We start from the raw sequence: 17,500 nt of genomic DNA on the forward strand, positions 1-17,500 counted from the left end.
TGTATGGAGAAGAATCCTGTAAGACTGTCTGCATCTGGAGAGTTATCCTGCAAGACTGTCTGCATATGGAAAGGAATCCTGCAAGACTGTCTGAATATGGAGAGTTATCCTGCAAGACTGTTTGTGCATATGCAGAGTTATCCTGCAAGACTGTCTGCTTATGGAGAGTTATCCTGCAAGACTGTTTGTGCATATGCAGAGTTATCCTGCAAGACTGTCTGCTTATGGAGAGTTATCCTGCAAGACTGCCTGCAAATGGAAAGGAATCCTGCAAGACTGTCTGCAAATAGAAAGGAATCCTGCAAGACTGTCTGCATATGGAGAGGAATCCTGTAAGACTGTCTGCATCAGGAGAGTAATCCTGCAAGACTGTCTGCATATAGAGAGGAATCCTGTAAGACTGTCTGTGTATGGAGAAGAATTCTGCAAGTTTGTCTGCATATGGAAAGGAATCCTGCAAGACTGTCTGCAAATGGAAAGGAATCCTGCAAGACTGTCTGCATATGGAGAGGAATCCTGTAAGACTGTCTGCATCAGAAGAGTAATCCTGCAAGACTGTCTGCATATAGAGAGTAATCCTGTAAGACTGTCTGTGTATGGAGAAGAATCCTGCAAGATTGTCTGCATATGGAAAGGAATCCTGCAAGACTGTCTGTTTGTGGAGAGGAATCCTGTAAGACTGTCTGCATATGGAAAGGAATCCTGTAAGACTGTCCGTGTGTGTAAAGAAATCCTGAAAGACTGTCTGCACACGGAATTCTACGAGGTTGTCTGCAGAAGAGTTTTTCTACGTCTTCCCCTCACTCTCTTTTGCCGTACCTCAGTATATGTTCAAAGGGCAGACAAGTTGCACATCTTGAGGAAACCTCACCGCAAGAGCGAACATTTTCCTCGGTGTTCACCCAATGTCCTTGTGCACATTTCCCATTTCCTTATTCCCTTTTCCAGTACTGTGTTAACCTTCAGCGTTAAAGGTCAATATTGCCTTTAATAACCTCACTGCCAATCACTTTCTTTGAGCTGTCTATCAGCTTGAGTTTTGGGTTCAGAATTGAAGCTTGTGCTTTGGGGTACAATTCCAAATGAGGTGGAATTGTTGAGCTTCCTCAAATTCCCACATGCCCCCATTACCCCACTCCTCAAGCATCATGCCAATATTTAATTTTTGGGATGCAAATTTGAGGCTCATGGTGGAGCTGGAACAAAGAACAGATCAGGAAAGAACAGAACAAAAAGAGCAGTCGGAGAAGGGGTTAAACACACCAAAGGCAGGAATAAGGGACAAAATAGAGGGAGACTTGGACAAATAAGGGATGTGAAGAATAATAAGGAGTAGGGACGGACGCACAAGGTCGACCAGATGGATATTGAAGCAAACTGTCAGGAAGAAAAACCTGAAATTTGGGGAAGGGGAGGGTTGATGGGGGTAGACAAGATCATGGTTTTGAATGGGGGATGACCTGAGATGGTTTGGAACAACTGTGTTGAATACTTGGAGGGAAAATGACATTGAAGAGAGTGTGGAAATTGGTTCCACAGGTGGGGAAAAAAAAGAGGAGCGAATGAGTGAAGGTGAGCATTGAGTCTGGATTTCGGTAGTTTCACCACAAGGGAGTTGATGGTGGACCACGTCCGTCCTGCAGGAACCTGCGGGAGACAACACATGAAAGGAGCAGTGGGTGCAAGACCATAAAGTAGGTGGTAGAAGACAGAGAGACCACTGATCAGTCTGCGATGTGAATCTTGATTATGTCCAAACTACACAATATTAGTCCAAACCCCACTCCAACATGCTCCTCCTGCCAAATTTGGAAAAAATCCACATTGGAACTTGGTATTCATGATTTAATCAATATCACAGTGCCAGACTAGTTTCTGTATTTTTAAGTTTATAAAACCAGCCCCAATTCCCATAAATTACTAAAGTATGTGGGATTTTGTGAAGATACCTTTCTATCGTTTTTTTTTTTTTTCAACAAGAGCAGAGACTTTTAAATACGTTGGTGACGTGGTAAGGAAATGTACAAAATGGTAATGATGTTGTTATGGGCTTGCAGGCCAGTTCACGAATGATCTCTCTCTGACCCGCTTCCCGACTTTTGACCACAAAGCGACAGGCCGCAGATAACTCCGCGGCACGACGAGTTGCTCAGCAACCACAGGCATAGTCTGAAACAACTAATTCTGGTAGGATAAAAAAAATAGTCATTCCTTTCATGCCATGAGGCACATATGGCTGCCAAAACAGTTTCATTTTGGCTAAGAAGTATGGTCCTGGACAGGCCACCATTACGACACAGGATACTCGAATGGTTTATTACCCCAGTAAGCTGGTACTCATTTTGCCGACCTCGGAAGGATGACAGGCTGAATCAACCCACCTGGTGTTATTTCAATGGAAACAATAGGGGCTCAAACCCAGGTCCCTAAGATCTTAAGTCAGCCACCTTAACCATAAAGCCAACACCTTAACCGTTAACCCAGCCACCTTAAGCATTAACCCTGCCACCTTAAGTGTTAACCCAGCCACCTTAACCATGAAGCCAACACCTTAACCGTTAACCCAGCCACCTTAAGTGTTAAGCCAGCCACCTTAACCATGAAGCCAACACCTTAACCGTTAACCCAGCCACCTTAAGCATTAACCCAGCCACCTTAAGTGTTAAACCAGCCACCTTAACCATAAAGCCAACACCTTAAACATTAACCCAGCCACCTTAAGCATTAACCCAGCCACCTTAAGCATTAACCCAGCCATCTCAACCATTAACCCAGCCACCTTAACTGTTAACCCAGCCACTTTAACCGTTAAGCCAACACCTTAACCGTTAACCCAGCCACCTTAACCGTTAACCCAGCCACCTTAACCGTTAAGCCAGCCACCTTAACCATTAAGCCAACACCTTAACCATTAAGCCAATATCTTCACCATTAAGCCAACACCTTAACCATTAAGCCAGCCACCATAACCGTTAAGCCTTTCGCATTCTTCCCATTCTTCCCTCCAGGCTTTCAAAACAGCTGTTCACCACCACCTCTTATCTTCCCCATCCAAATCTTCGATCTTTTCTACCCCCGATAATCCACCCAAGCCCACTTCCTTCAATTCCCCTGCTTTCCTTCCTGAAAGTCCCTGTAATGTCCATCTTCTCTTCGCCATGCTCCCCGTCCCATCCCCATCCCTCTCCCTTCCACAGTTCACCTAATGTGTCTGTTCCCCACTGTCTTGTCCCTTCCACTCCCGCCCCTCTTGTCTCATGCCCCCTTGCTGTGAGTTGTGTGTTAGCTCTCATACGAGCCTCGACAAGGTATAGAAAAAAAAAAACCAACACCAGGCTTAATTCTGGTGGGGGTCCCCAGGTCCAAATCTGAATCACCTCCCTGATGAATTAGTTACCCCTGATAAGGCCTGTGATCTCAACGTTTCCACTATTTATTTGTCTAAGACGGTGGAGCAATTTACCATCAGTGGAAACGTTGACAACCGTCTACCATAGCAAATCAGTGGGGTGAATTCCCATCTACTTATTACATCCTATGTCGAACCAATGGAGGAAAGAGATACCCAAGCAGGTTGGAAATAACAGGTCTTGTTGAAATAAAAGCACATATTTTGAAGGACGCAGTGTCACACAAGAGAAAATCTTAACCCCAAGCACTCAAAGGCCCTTAGACATTTGACCTTAACACTAAACATGGACATAGTCACCTTAGACATCCAGGAGATTGGACAAGCAAGGTTGGCAGGTAATGGGAAGAGAAGTTGGCGGGGTATGTTGTCGATCACGGCCTCACCCGTACGTGAGCGGGTGGCTCGCGTGTAATGAACAAGGTGTAAGGTGCAGGCAAGTGGGAGTTGCGGTGTGGTGTAGTTACGTGTATAGTAGTGCTAACTCTGAAAATAACTATTGTGGGCTCAAGTTGATGTTCCCTTCCTCATTTTCAAACGTTCAGCTTAAATACTCAGGTTGATTTGAGAATGACGAAGAGCACAAAGTGGAAGCCAGTGGGGAAGTCTAACTTCATTCACGATGCATCTTCCCCTTCTACTGATACGAGGGGGAGGTGTATTTTAGCTGAATGTTTAAGAATGAGGAAGAGCAAAAATGGGATAGTTCTAACTACATTCACAATGTGCATCTTCCCCTTCCAATGATAGGAGGAGGAGAAGGGGTATTTAAGCTGAACACAATTTCTGTTGAGATAATTATGCTCGGGATTCCTTATGTGTTGAATGTAACTTCCCGGGGTCTTCCAAAACCGAAACATGTTAGGTATCAAACGCCATGACCCATATTCATTTCAGGTTGCCTCCCCATCGTTACAATGATAGTTGCAGCAGATGAAGATGCAGCAAGAGATTTATTGCTGAAGTCATATGGAGGAGGAAAAGATTACAAAACAATGTAATCCAAGAGTCACAAGATCGTCTTTGACTCGGTGTTATTGATGTTTTAAACAAACGTCTACAAATGACTGATGTCTACTAATATATTTGCATATTCTATGTACAAGCTATTCCATGAGCCTTAGTCAAATGTAAATAAATGAAGAAAATAAAAATTAAAAACCCGACTAATGCTGCTACAAACTTCAAAACAATTCAAAAACAAAGATATGATAGGATCGCTTGATGGAAATATTTTTCGTCATATTTTATGGCATTCTTATTCTAACCGAAGCTTTAGGAACCGTCGTCTCGGTTTGATAATGGAACACCCAATATCAGATGAATGTAACACCTTGCAGTTATCTGATGAACACAAACATTTCATGTTGACTTCTGAGATTTCGAAAATCGATGAATATTGATAAATAATAAAGCAAAAATTTACAGTATAAATTTTGTTTTGATGTACCATACTCTTTACAGCTGAGCATTGGTGCTGCTGAAGCAGTTTCTTGGACAAGGATTATCCAGGGTGATTTGCCATTGCCGTGTTTTTCTGTGCTCTCCGCCTTAAAATACTGAGCATCAAGCAAGGAAGCAGCACATACCATTTTAAAGTCTTTGTTATGACTCTGCCAGGGTTTGAACCACTAACCTCGTTTGAACCACCAACCTCCCAGACTCTGCATCAAAACTAAAGCCATTACACCACTGAGTCGATTACAGTACGAATACTAGAACGGCGCTCGGTAGAGCACGTACCTCCGCCAACCTTAACACTTTACGTTTTGAATCCCACTGATCGCCTGGACATGTATCCTGCGACCTGAACTATTATCTAATCAGCTTGTTCTTGTCACTTACCCAAATCATCCACCAAGTTTTATCATAATCCGTCCACAACTTTAAAAAATATTATGCTATATATCGTTTTTGGCCCCATCTCTCAAGAGTGAGGAATCACTTTAAAAAATAGAAATATTGTTGTATCCAGATCTGGATCTTCATCAAAAGTGAATCCATTCATCCTTGTCACACACCCGACCTGCCCACCATGTTTTGTCCCAATCCGTCCATAACCTTTTGAGATATCCTGCTCCAGCCAAACAAACAGACCGGAAAAAAACACAGCCTCCACCCACCTTCGGTGGCAGTGGTAACATTGTTATTATCGTCAACATTTAGGTGTTGAAAGATGAGCTAAACCCCAAAACCCCAACCCTCAATTTCTGTAAACACCAAGTATGCACCAACCAGAACCTCGCACCCCTTTCCCCCTTGACTTTTCTTCGGTAATAAATGGATTCCCCCCTTATTTTACATTAAGGAAGCCACATCATTCCAAAGTCATGGATCTTTGCGGCAGATTTTTATTACCTGTGCCGCGTCACAGGTCTTCAAGAGCTCCGCAGGGTGGTTGTTGCTCTTGTTGTTCTCCTTGTGGTTCTTGTTGGGGGTTGATTTTTGAAATGTGCACCCATTGGTTAGACAGCTGCTGGCCCCACCCACATTTGTCGTTTGACTCCACCAACCATGGCACCCAGACAAAATAATATGGCCGCCATCTTGGTTTGCTGGTGAGCACCAAGACATCAGCCCTGTCGGCCTCTGCTGATTATACCCTGGTCGGGTTTGTTGCATCAGATTTCCTGAGGCTTTCTTTCGGTCGAGTGTTATTCACAATGAGGGACCTGAAAAATCAAATTGTACGTTGAATGAAAATTATTAGTAAGCTTAAATGAAGCCCATCAGCATGCCGGGTATGAGCCTCCCTAACAAAATAGTGTTATGTAATTTTTGAACTTCTCCTAAATTTGGGTGAAACAATCCGTGACCATGTGACGAATCAGCTCATTCTAATATAACCATGGCGGAGGTGTGGAGGAGGCTGACATGGATGAGAGGCATCAAGTTAATATTCTAATGGTGCAGTAAATGTGTTTCCCAATCTCGCCATTCATCTTTTAAGAGTGCTTTAAATGCACGTTTCCCAATCGGCCTCGTGACCGGATTTTGCCACAGGTTGTGACCACAGTGCAGTCATTCTTGTTGAAAAACGATTTGATGGAAATTGGAAACATGATCCCAGAAAAAAGAAGGTGGGTATGTAGGCCTTCCAACTCCTGACACTCTCAAAAGGAGATCACAACCAAGGTAAACGCAGACCCCAAACGACTCGATGAGCTTTCAGGGGCCCACTAATTGCGTCGGGTAACATGTATGATTATGATGTGATTCCAGAAAATCATGACGACGTGCATTGTTATTATATGACATCCCTGGGAACACTCAGCACTTAACATTCCATATTGCTTTGGTGTGTTTTGCTCAGAACAGCTGATAGTTCTCAGAGTGTTCTCTTTGGCGATCAATCAAGCCTTCTCCTCACATTGCCCTCTCTACCAATCACCGTTTAATCCACTCTGCGGGGTTGCTTGGCCTCCTGGGGGCATGCTGTCAGGTCTTGTTAGCGGCTTTCAGGCGGCTGTGATTTCCAGACTGACTGCCTAGACAACTAGATCGAACACACAAGACAAAAAAATGACCTTGTAGTTTGAAAATCAGCAAATTCAACGCTCGGAAAACACACGTAAGACGCTTCGCTAATAATATCACAGGTGCAATCAGGTTGTTTTAAGTGACTGCGTGTTCTTCGATTACAAAGATTCAGAAATAGCTGGTTGTTCAAAACAGTTCAACTAACATAAAGACATTGACTTTCGTATTCCCATCTAAGTGCAGAGAACAAGATGCAGGGTCCAATTTGCAAATCCATTTAACTGTGCTGGTTTATCCATTTTATACTAATCTTTTTTGTGAAAGGTCAATTTGATGTCAGTGTACATATATATATATATATATATATATATATATATATATATATATATATATATATATATATATATATATATATATATATGTAACAATAAAAATAAAATGTATATATATACTGTATATATTAATATATATAAATTTACATATATACATATATATATAAATATACATACATATATATATATATATATATATATATATATATATATATATATATATTTATTTATATACTGTATACTGTTTAAACGCACCCATGAATGCTGGCAATCCCTTTGGGTGTCTACATTTAAAAAGTGCCAGAGTTGGTTCAGGCAGAAGATTCTTGAGGATGTTTACAACACACAAAGCACTATAGGGTGGATCCAAAGTTCCTTTGCATGAAGAGAAGTTTTCTCTCACCTCATTTTCTGTTGTCTGTCACATTGAAGCCCCACCTGCAAAGTACAACAGTTAATTTACAATTGGAGAAAGATTTATTACCAGTGTGTGCATTCATGATCAAGAGAGAGCAGATAGCTGATGACATAAGAGGATTCTTCCGAGTTAGGCATTCCCTGCTCAATGTTGAGGAATATAATGAAAAAGGATCTTGGATTGAAGGCCAACTATGCATGTACTTGTCTAATATTTCCGTTTTGTAGTCATTAAAATTTCCTGCAATCGAATCCATCCATCCATCCATCAGGACCATACTCTGTAGGGAGTGTCGGTGCTGCCAAGCACTCTCCTAAGCTATTGGGCACAATCCTGGATGGATCACCACACCAACACAGGATACTAGAATGGCTCAATCATTCCAGCAAGTTGGTACTCATTTTGCCAACCTCAGAGGATGACGGGCTGAGTCGAGCCCACCTGGTATTAATACAACTTCCAAGCAGGATTTGAACTCAGGACTCCAGGATCCCAAACCCACCACCCTAACCCTTAAGCCAACACCAGACGTGTGAAATGTAATGAGTGTCCGTTATTAATTTCCACATTGATAAGGAAGATTTTTTAAACCTGACAAAACAACTCGACTTGACTTTACTTTAATCGCACACTGCAGGACGAAGACCTCCCGTCAACATGGTCCATTCTGTTCTATTCTGTGTAATTTGAGACCATTGGTACTTCAGTCAAATTTTCATTTTTACTTTTCCCATCTGATCATTGGTGTACCTCTGCTTCTTTTCAGGGTCTTCCTTCCGTTTCCATTTTGCAATTCCTTTTGCCGATGTCCTTCTTGCCACGTGTGCAGCCCACCGAAATATCGTTTTTTTTGATGATTGCAAGAATGCTTAAGAACTTTGTTTTTTGTATGATCCGTTCGTTTCGCCTCTGATCCCTTTTGGTTACGCCAATCAAGCATCTTTCCATGGCCTTTTGCACGGTGATCAATTTTTGCTCCATCTCCCTTGTTGGAGATCATGCTTTGCCACCATATCTCATTGATGGGAGAACACACTGATTGTTAACTTTCCTTTGCAGGTTCAAGGGCAGATGCTCTCCATCACACACATTTATTTTCCAAATAATGTCCATGATGCACTGGTAGTCTCTTCACTTCTTCAAAGAGATCCGTATCCATTTGTATGATTTGTCCTCAGGTATTGTAATTGCTGGTTTCTCCAATTTTGCAATTATCAGTTTGAATCTCTTCCTTTTCACATAGCAGTTCAACATCAATTTTCTCTCCGCCATATTCATTTTTAGTCCGATCTTTTGACTTCCGACATTGAGCTCTTCCATCACCATTTTCAGTTCTTCATCGTGATTTGAATTTAACATTTTACACAGTCAACTACGAATCATTGGTGGTTTAGTCTTTCTCCATCGACATTTATTTTTATTTTTTTTCCCCAATTTAGCTGTCAGAACATTCCCACGAGGCATGTGGAGAACGATTTTTGGTAGATCGTGTCTTCTTGTCTGACATCTCTTTCGATCTTGATCTTGCCACTGTTTTGGTGTGGCTTCAATGTTACTCACTGTTCCATCATTGTGTACATTGCTTACTATATCGATATGTGTCTGGAGTTGGTATTTATGTGATGTAGAGTGTGTGGATGCCTGGTGTTGGCTTAATGGTTAGGGTGGTGGGTTTGGGATCCTAGGATCCTGAGTTCAAATCCCACTCGGCTGTTGAATTGATACCAAGTGGGGTTGAATCTACCTGTCATACTTCTGTAGTCAGCAAAATGATTGCCAGATTGCTGGTATCCTATATTGGAGTGGTGACCCGTCCAGGATTGGACCCAATAGCCAAGGAGACTGCTTAGGCAGCACCAATGCTCTGCACAGAGTATGGTCCCAATGGATGGATGGATGGAGCTTATATGATGTCTTTTGTTTCAACACTGGTGAAGGATTTTTCATAAGCAATTGATGTGAGACACACAGAAAGTTTATATTCTTTTAATATTTTCAGAAGTGGATTCATTGTATGAAAATTATTCTTTGTTGCAGATACACTTCTTGTTGTCCAGTTCAATCCACTATGTTATTGATAATTTTGTGAACAATTTATAAATACCGGTGAATGATGATTGAATGCTAATTCTTCAGGTCCATTCTTTTTCCTTTTTTGTTGGTCAGATTACTTCTGCCATGAAAAACAGAAATTGAACAATGCAAAAGTTGCCAATAGAACATTCGGTATGTATAAATATTCCAATGTAACAAAGTTCCAAAATAGTGCAGAAATTCGGATGAAACTTTTGAACAAACAAGAGATTTAGATTGTTGACTCGGCTTGAAAAGGCTTCAATACCTTGCATGGAGGCATTTGACTCTGGAGTGGAGGAGTGGATGTGAATGGGGAAGCTCGAAGGGGGAGGAAAGAAAGGATGTGTATTCACAGGTATCTGAGACTCGGGAAGATGTTTGGAATGCTGCTATGAAACCGTTCTAAAGGGAATCACAAAATCATATTGTCGCATCGATTGTCTGCCAACGTGTCCTGCTAAGCTGGGAATTATTTAACTCCTGAGGATGCGTCAAATCAAACTACGAATTCGAGCAGAATGATCTCTCGTTCGCGCCCGTTGAAAATACTATTCCTGCTGGTCTCTTGAAGCCAACATTACTAATTTTACATCCTGCAGGGATTTATCAAAAGCTGAAATGGTTTGTCGCACATGAGTAGGGCAATGGTGGGTCACTGCGCAACATTTGTTTTTTTATGGAATCACAGCTTATGGAAAGGAGGGACACAACACAGACAGAGATTTCTGAGATGAAAGGCAGACCATATACAATAAAATAATAAATGAAGCAGAGAAATAAATAAGTGCACACACGTGATCCAGGAAAATTAAAGAAAAACACTTTTACAAGAATATCATCTATGGCCTCATGAGCACACAGGAATTCATGCAAAATGGGGGGGGGCTAGATGACGTCATTTAATGGATACCAGTAATGGGGATAAACAGATGTCCACCATGTGCAGGTGTATAGCCCAGAGCATGAAGTGGCGAGCAGCACAGACCAGTGAGAAGCATGGTCCAACCCACAGTTGCAGAGCAGCAGAGAGGCGAAGTGTCCAGTGCTGCCAAGAGAGTGGAGAAAGCGAAGCCCAAGAGTGCTGGAAGAGCCACCAAACACGAGAGAGAGAGAGAGAGAGAGAGAGAGAGAGAGAGAGAGAGAGAGAGATAGAGATAGAGAGAGAGATAGAGATAGAGATAGAGATAGAGATAGAGAGAGAGAGAGAGAGAGAGAGAGAGAGAGAGAGAGAGAGAGAGAGAGAGAGAGAGAGAGAGAGAGAGAGAGAGAGAGAGAGAGAGAGAGAGAGAGAGAGATAGAGATAGAGATAGAGAGATAGATAGATAGATAGATAGGCAAGTAACAAGTAGGCATTCCCCAGCTCACTGCCTCAACTCAAATGGGCTACTGTCCTCCACAACACACCAGCTCAACTTTCTGGCTTCTCCCTCCAACTAACCTCCCCCTCCATGCACAGCCCCTTTTATCACCTCCACCATGGACACACCCACCACCGCTGAGAAACCCTCCTCCCAGAGTAGCTCCATGTGATACACAGTTGCCGACGCGGTGTCGTCATGCTGGATGGCTGATGTCAAGGAGCATGTTGAATCATCGCAGGCCACGGATAGGTTATAACTGCCACATACAGGATGCAAACACGTCAAAAGTCCTTCCTCATGCCACCCCATTCTCACCCCGCCCGGGCCTCACCTGGTTCACAGAGAGGACAAAAACGAATAACGCTTTCCTCCATAATGTCTATGTCAACTGCAGCAGCCCTCACGGCATACATTATAACTGGACAACTTCTTCCGAACAGGTCGATGATTATAGAAAAATGTTTTGAGTAAACGAACACACAGACCATGCTAATTTGTAATCTTCCTAATACGTAACCCCCTCCAATGCAACAATGCTGTTACAGTTGTGGAAAAGGACCGCAGGCAGAGCATTCAGAGACACTTAAGAAACCGTCAGATAGATATACCATGAGAAAGTGTGCGTAGGTCCTTGCCCCTCATTTCAGGGTCAGGAGAAAATGCGTTGATAGATTAGCATGTTTCATCTCCAGTGTGATTTTCCAGCTTTCAATCCAACAATCTATCTTTCAACCCATCCATTCCTTCCCCCATCCATCTGTCCATATCCTCCACCCTTTCCCCCTCACCCTCCCTCAATCTTGCAAACACAGTATATCCCGACAAACCTTCCCTTTTCATTTAATCCATTTCAATGCGTCCTGGACTCAAATCCCTTCAAATCCTTTTCTGCCACTTCCGACACCCAAACTACAGCGGCGTCATTACAATTAGAGTGACATGCATTCAAAGCACCGTGCTGCGATCATTAGTGTTATAATTGTCGTCATCGTGTGAGGCAGTACCTGTGTGTCTTTGATGTTACTCCAAACAGAGATCACAAACCTAATCTCGAGTGAGTTGTGGCATGGTTATTGGACCAATCCTCCGAAGCTATGGCCAAGCACAGGCCAATGCGCAAGCAACACAGGATGTCAACATTCAATGCCAAAGCGCAGGCAACACTGGACGTCGACGTTCAATGACCACACCTCGTGCCAGCCTCTATTAAAGGCAGGCGGGCGAACGGACGGAGAGCCTCTGCCATCCTGCCTGCTCAAGCCACGAGCCTCTGTTATCTGCCTGAATCCTGACGAGAGCTGCAACCATTTCTCTCTTTGCCACCTGCCTGCCAGAGTCCGCAACAAGAGCCTCTGCCATCTGCCTGCTCAGGCCACGAGCCACGAGAGCTGCAGCATTTCCTCTCCACAAGTCATTCCTATCTGCATATTATTCCTGTCCACAAGCTCTTCCTGCCTGCAAGCCATTCCTGTTCACAAACAGTTCCTTTTTGCCAAACCATGGGTGGTTTCCCAATCTATCTTAGTGAACGACACACTGCATACTCAGGCGCAGGGGCTCCAGCAACACATGATACTTCGACACTGCATTGACAGTCCCACTGGATTTCCCCGCCTCCCTTTCCCTTCCTTCCTTGCAATTTGAACCAATGCAAACCCACTTATTTGCATAAGGTAAGCGAGGGGCCGCAACCACGCCTCAATATTTCCTCTATATTCTTTATACTCTCTACTTTTCCCTTTTGATTGTGGCACCTGTCCGTCCCTCGCAAATTGAATGTTTAAGGGGAACTTCTGTGAGAGGGGTAATTTCTTTTCTTTGTTTCTTTGATTTTGGTATGTGCTTGTAAATAATTGTGATTGTAAATATGTGCTTGTGAATAATGTACCTATAAATGCTTGTGAATAATTCCTTCCGGGAACCGTCGATAAACTATTTTCAAACCTTCCCGCTTGTCCTTTCCTTTATTGGTTCAGGCATAGCATGTACATAGTAAATAGACAGGAAGTTGTGCCCCAATAATTTGTGCAGAGAGAGCCAACTCCTCCCCTCCTGTCTTTGCTCGGCTAGACTTAATATGGAAATAAGGGTAGGACGTTGAGAGCATGGTTTCCCAGTTAAGGCAATTAGGTCACCAGAAGATAATGTGACAATGGGCGTGAAGACCTTGATAGACTTAGTTGCCCCAACCGGAATCTGTGGTTTCCGAGCAACCTGTCAGGCTGTGGAATTTTCCGTGACCCGTCTGCTTCCGGTTCGGAGGTCAGGGAGCGGGTCTGACCAAACCGCCTTGTGAAACCACCCTGTCGACTCCAAAACTGTAACAACACATTTAATTGGGAAACATTTGAAAACTATCAGGAAATACAGCACAAGATTAATTAGTTGCAGCAAAAGACAATTTGCACCATCAAGCCTCTTTCATTTCCAGGTAGCAAAATTCCGTTCTTCAGTTACGTAAATGAGATGCTTCTTAAATAGAGGATGGGCTTGGTTTTCTGGCATTGATTGAACCCACAAAGACTGAAGGTGAGACAAAAAAATCAACTTTCAAAAACTTCAGTTACTTAAAGTCAGTTTGGATCAACAGTGCCAGCCAACATCCTCTCCCCACTGTGGCGCCACTCCCTCTCTTCGCTTTCCTGGTGTCCCTCTGAGGTATCCTCAATTTGCTGGATGGATCCTGTTCATGGACTGTGTCTCATTTTTGTTGCAAATTATTTTTCCATAATCGGTTCTTTCCTCCTCTCGTTCAACTTCTTATTCTCTCTATTCCTGTTTCTATATTATTTTATTATCTTGCTTTTATTACCTCTGCCACCGAAGGTGAAGGAGGTTATGTTTTCACCCCTTTCTGTCTGGTTGTCTGTTTGTCTGTGTACAGGATATCTCAAAAAGTTTTGGGCAGACCTGGATGCGAGAATTATTTAATTTTTAAAGTGATCCTTCACCATTGAGAGATTGGGCCAAAAATTACACAGAGCCTGATATTTCAAAAACGTATTGATTGGGCCCGATATATTCTCGTGGATCAGGCATTACGTGGTGGAGGTACGCGCTCTACCGAGTACCCTTCTTGTCTAATTCTGGTTTTGCTTTTAAATTTTGCAGTTGAAGTTGTACTTGAAGTTGGTAATGATTCTATTCACTATTCGTCCATTCACTAGTTTTTGGTTGTGGTTCACAACTACTGTTTAGTCAAGTCTTTATGTGGTTGTTTGAGTTTTTGTTCTGTCATGTTACTAATAATAATAAATTAATTAGAATGATTAATCAAACAAAAATTCAAGCATTAAATAAAATAATATCAAAATCTATAACCTTTCTTGCATGTGGCGGTGGTCGTATGGCAGCTTAGCTGCCGGGGTAGCTATCATTTCTTGAAGCGCAACTGTGTCGCTGATGCAGTGCCTCTCTACCAGCATATACACTGGACTGGTACTCATTTCGCCGAACTCGGAAGGATGACAAGCTGAGTCAACCCCGTGGTGTATTAATTCAGCGGCCGACGGAGCTTGAACTCAGGACCCAAGGATCTCACGCCACTACCCTAACCACTGAGCCAACACCAGGCTTCTTGCATGTGATATTGTTACGAATTTGGAAGCTTACTGCACACAACAGCCAGGTCCTATAGATCAGTTATATCGGTAAATATATGTTTCTAGTTACGGTCCCGCCCCCTGTGTCTAATGGGAATTAAGTGTACGTGCGCTGTGGATTATTTTATAGACAGGATTTTTACATCACCTACAACAACAACAACAACAACAACAACAACAACACTCTGCTCTCGGCATTCTCCGTGCGGAATTCCTTTGGAATGGAATTCCATTCCAAATATGGTCACGAAGCATTTCGCTTTGGCTGTGCGCCAAATAAGGGTATGCGTCATTTTCCGGCCAATGGGCAATGAGCAGACCAGAGATTGTACACCTGATTGTACACCTGTACATTGACCAGAGATCCTTTACAAGAAGGCGGAGCTGCGACATGCGGTCCACCCAAGGCGAGCAGGCCACGGACGAGAGGTCCGCGTCCAGGAAGGACAGAAGAAGCAACGAATGATTGCGTCCCGTCGGCTCAAAGCGCTTCGGTCTGGTCTGCACTGACTGCATCACGTGCTTCTGTCTGGTCTATGCAGACTGCATCCCACGCATCGGAGGTGTCTCGTCTGGCGCATTACAGTGAGTGGTCGACCATCTCACCAAGGGAGACCACCTCGTCTCGCCTCCTCTGGGTTCGCTGCCCTGGTCCGTCCTTTGGCGACTGGTGCTCCGGGAAGGTGCGGACATCGAGCCGCGCGAACGCGGCCAGGTAGCCAGCAAGTTATCCTTACCTCCAGCTCACCTTGCCTCCAAACTGGGGGTATCAATAAAGGCCGCGGCCATCATTTCTTCTGGGTATTTGTGCGTGCATGTGTGTGTCCGTGGGCCCCGTCTGATAAGTAGAATTGTTAAGTGCTTTTTGCTGTACATTATTTGCATTGCTTAGTCGTGATAACTCTGCTCTGTGTTCCCCTCCCCGATTATCGTGATAAATATATACCCATTTTGTTGAATGTCCCAGCTCGTCCTTGTCCTTTCCACCATTGGTTTGCTGCACTGCGAACGGGAATTAGGAAGGCCGTTGCCGTAGTTGTACATTTGGACCGACGGGCCTCGGTAACCATCCGCTTGGGTTATGCACGGTAACGGATACTTAGGCAGGGTTACGGGTTATGCACGGTAATGCTTTGCCGCGTGGATACTTAGGTATATTGAAGTTGGCAATTAACCCTACTCCATGCGTTCGAATTATTGGCGATTCATGGTCCTGTAAGGGACCCGTATTTTCGGATTTATCTGAAAGGTACGACCTAAATTCCGGGTGTTCGGTGGAGCCGACTCTACTGCTCCATCTAGCGGTCGTGCTCGCCACCGTGACCCAGCCCCACAACAATATTAATTACAAATACCCAAACTGGAAAATACATACTAGTACTTCGGAAAATTTTGCAAATACAACTACATTAGATATCCATTTGTATCATCGACTGGTCAGAAGTATTTCTCCTTTATTTCTTTCTTTTTTTACCTGTTTTTTTTTTTCATCAACAATGCCCCCTTTGGTCCTCCATCCTCTTGAGGCCAACAGGATATACGCACGTGTCTAGTTATCCCTTCCTGTCTACCTTTCAAAACTCAATCTCTTCACTCACCTCCACTCCAATCCCCTTTTCTCCTAGTTCTTGAATTTCATGGCGTCTGTGCTGTTCGTTTAAATAGGCTTGCTAAAACCGATCAGATAATGTTTATGTTCTATAGCCCTTTGAACTCTATGTTGTTTACCTTGAAACAAAAAGTGAATGTCTTTGTTCATGTGAATTTGTGGAAATCAATGTGACCATTTCACACTGCTCCTTTTTGGTGGTGCGCAATAGTAATAACCTCCGGAGGTCCCTCTCCCTCCTACAACAAAAGTTTTGGCATTCTGCAGTGTTATTATTTCATACCAGTTAGCAGTCATGCCTTTGAACAATTCCTCATTCGAAAATTTAAAACAAAGCTCAAAGTCGGAAATGAAGTGAAAATTTCAGAGTTAGCCCATTCACTAATCTCAGAAAGTAAAACCAATGCAAGGGTGGGAAATAAAATTCGAAGATATCATGAAATCAGTATGACATTGAAGAATCTGGTTGCAAACCAAACTATGCAACACTGTTGCCAGGGTATCCGTCAAACACGTCGAGGTAGACATTTGAAAATGGAAATCCAGTTTTGACTTACAGCTGGCAGCGACATTACCAGCTGTCCATCTGGCTGGCAGAATACTCCAGGGGGAAACTCATTCTGCTTTTAGCCAGGCTATAAGGAAGCTAAACAGCTGGAAAGACTTGTTTGCGAGCCAACTTTTTCCCCAACATGAACTTCGCGTTAAACAAAAAAATCCATACTTTTCAGCAAGTTTAAAATAAATGTTAATGAGCGGATCAAAGTTTTACTGAAATCCCTTTCAAGCATAGAAATGTGGCACAGACAACATAATCGGCTTACATGAGTGGAGGATAATTAAAAAGCCAAGATATAGACGCAGTATCAGAGGATTTGTTGCTACCGACAAATCCTTCCTGAACCTGTGGTGGCAAGAAGCAGATTATAAGAATTTGTCAGATAATGCTTTGTCTTTTTGGTTGACTTTTCTCTTCCATCCCTGTAAGGAATCTACAAAGGGAACATTCGATAAATTATATGACGAAGATATTAACAATATTCTGAGATACACGAACAAATGTAATGATTTTTCAAATATATATATATATATATATATATATCTGCAGTTCTGCGAAACCGCATGCCTCGAAGGCAATGGCACCCAACATACATTGATCCCCAGGCAGTTATTTTGTAAGTGTTCGTGCAGTCAGACCTTCCTCTCATGTGAA

At 43.1% G+C, this 17,500-nt stretch overlaps 2 long non-coding RNA genes across 3 annotated transcripts in view; one reads left to right on the forward strand and one right to left on the reverse strand.

Moving 5' to 3' along the window:
• LOC147020351 (uncharacterized) overlaps positions 1-11,134 on the reverse strand; it is a 12,677-nt gene extending 1,543 nt beyond the window's left edge. Inside the window, exons 1-4 of the long non-coding RNA XR_015061777.1 lie at positions 11,081-11,134; positions 10,626-10,760; positions 7,625-7,659; positions 1-1,647 (exon numbers count right to left, since the gene is read on the reverse strand). The exon at positions 1-1,647 is cut by the window's left edge and continues 1,543 nt beyond it. This is a non-coding gene — a long non-coding RNA (uncharacterized LOC147020351). The remainder of the gene's footprint in view (positions 1,648-7,624; positions 7,660-10,625; positions 10,761-11,080) is intronic.
• The window catches only part of LOC147020350 (uncharacterized), an 87,959-nt gene that overhangs the window by 68,104 nt on the left and 2,355 nt on the right, over positions 1-17,500 (forward strand). The gene's annotated exons all lie outside the window — the stretch shown is intronic.

The sequence above is a fragment of the Eptatretus burgeri genome, chromosome 9 (genome assembly GCF_056783735.1).
Source record: "Eptatretus burgeri isolate ZD-2024b chromosome 9, Ebu_testis_v1, whole genome shotgun sequence".
Lineage (NCBI taxonomy): Eukaryota > Metazoa > Chordata > Myxini > Myxiniformes > Myxinidae > Eptatretus > Eptatretus burgeri.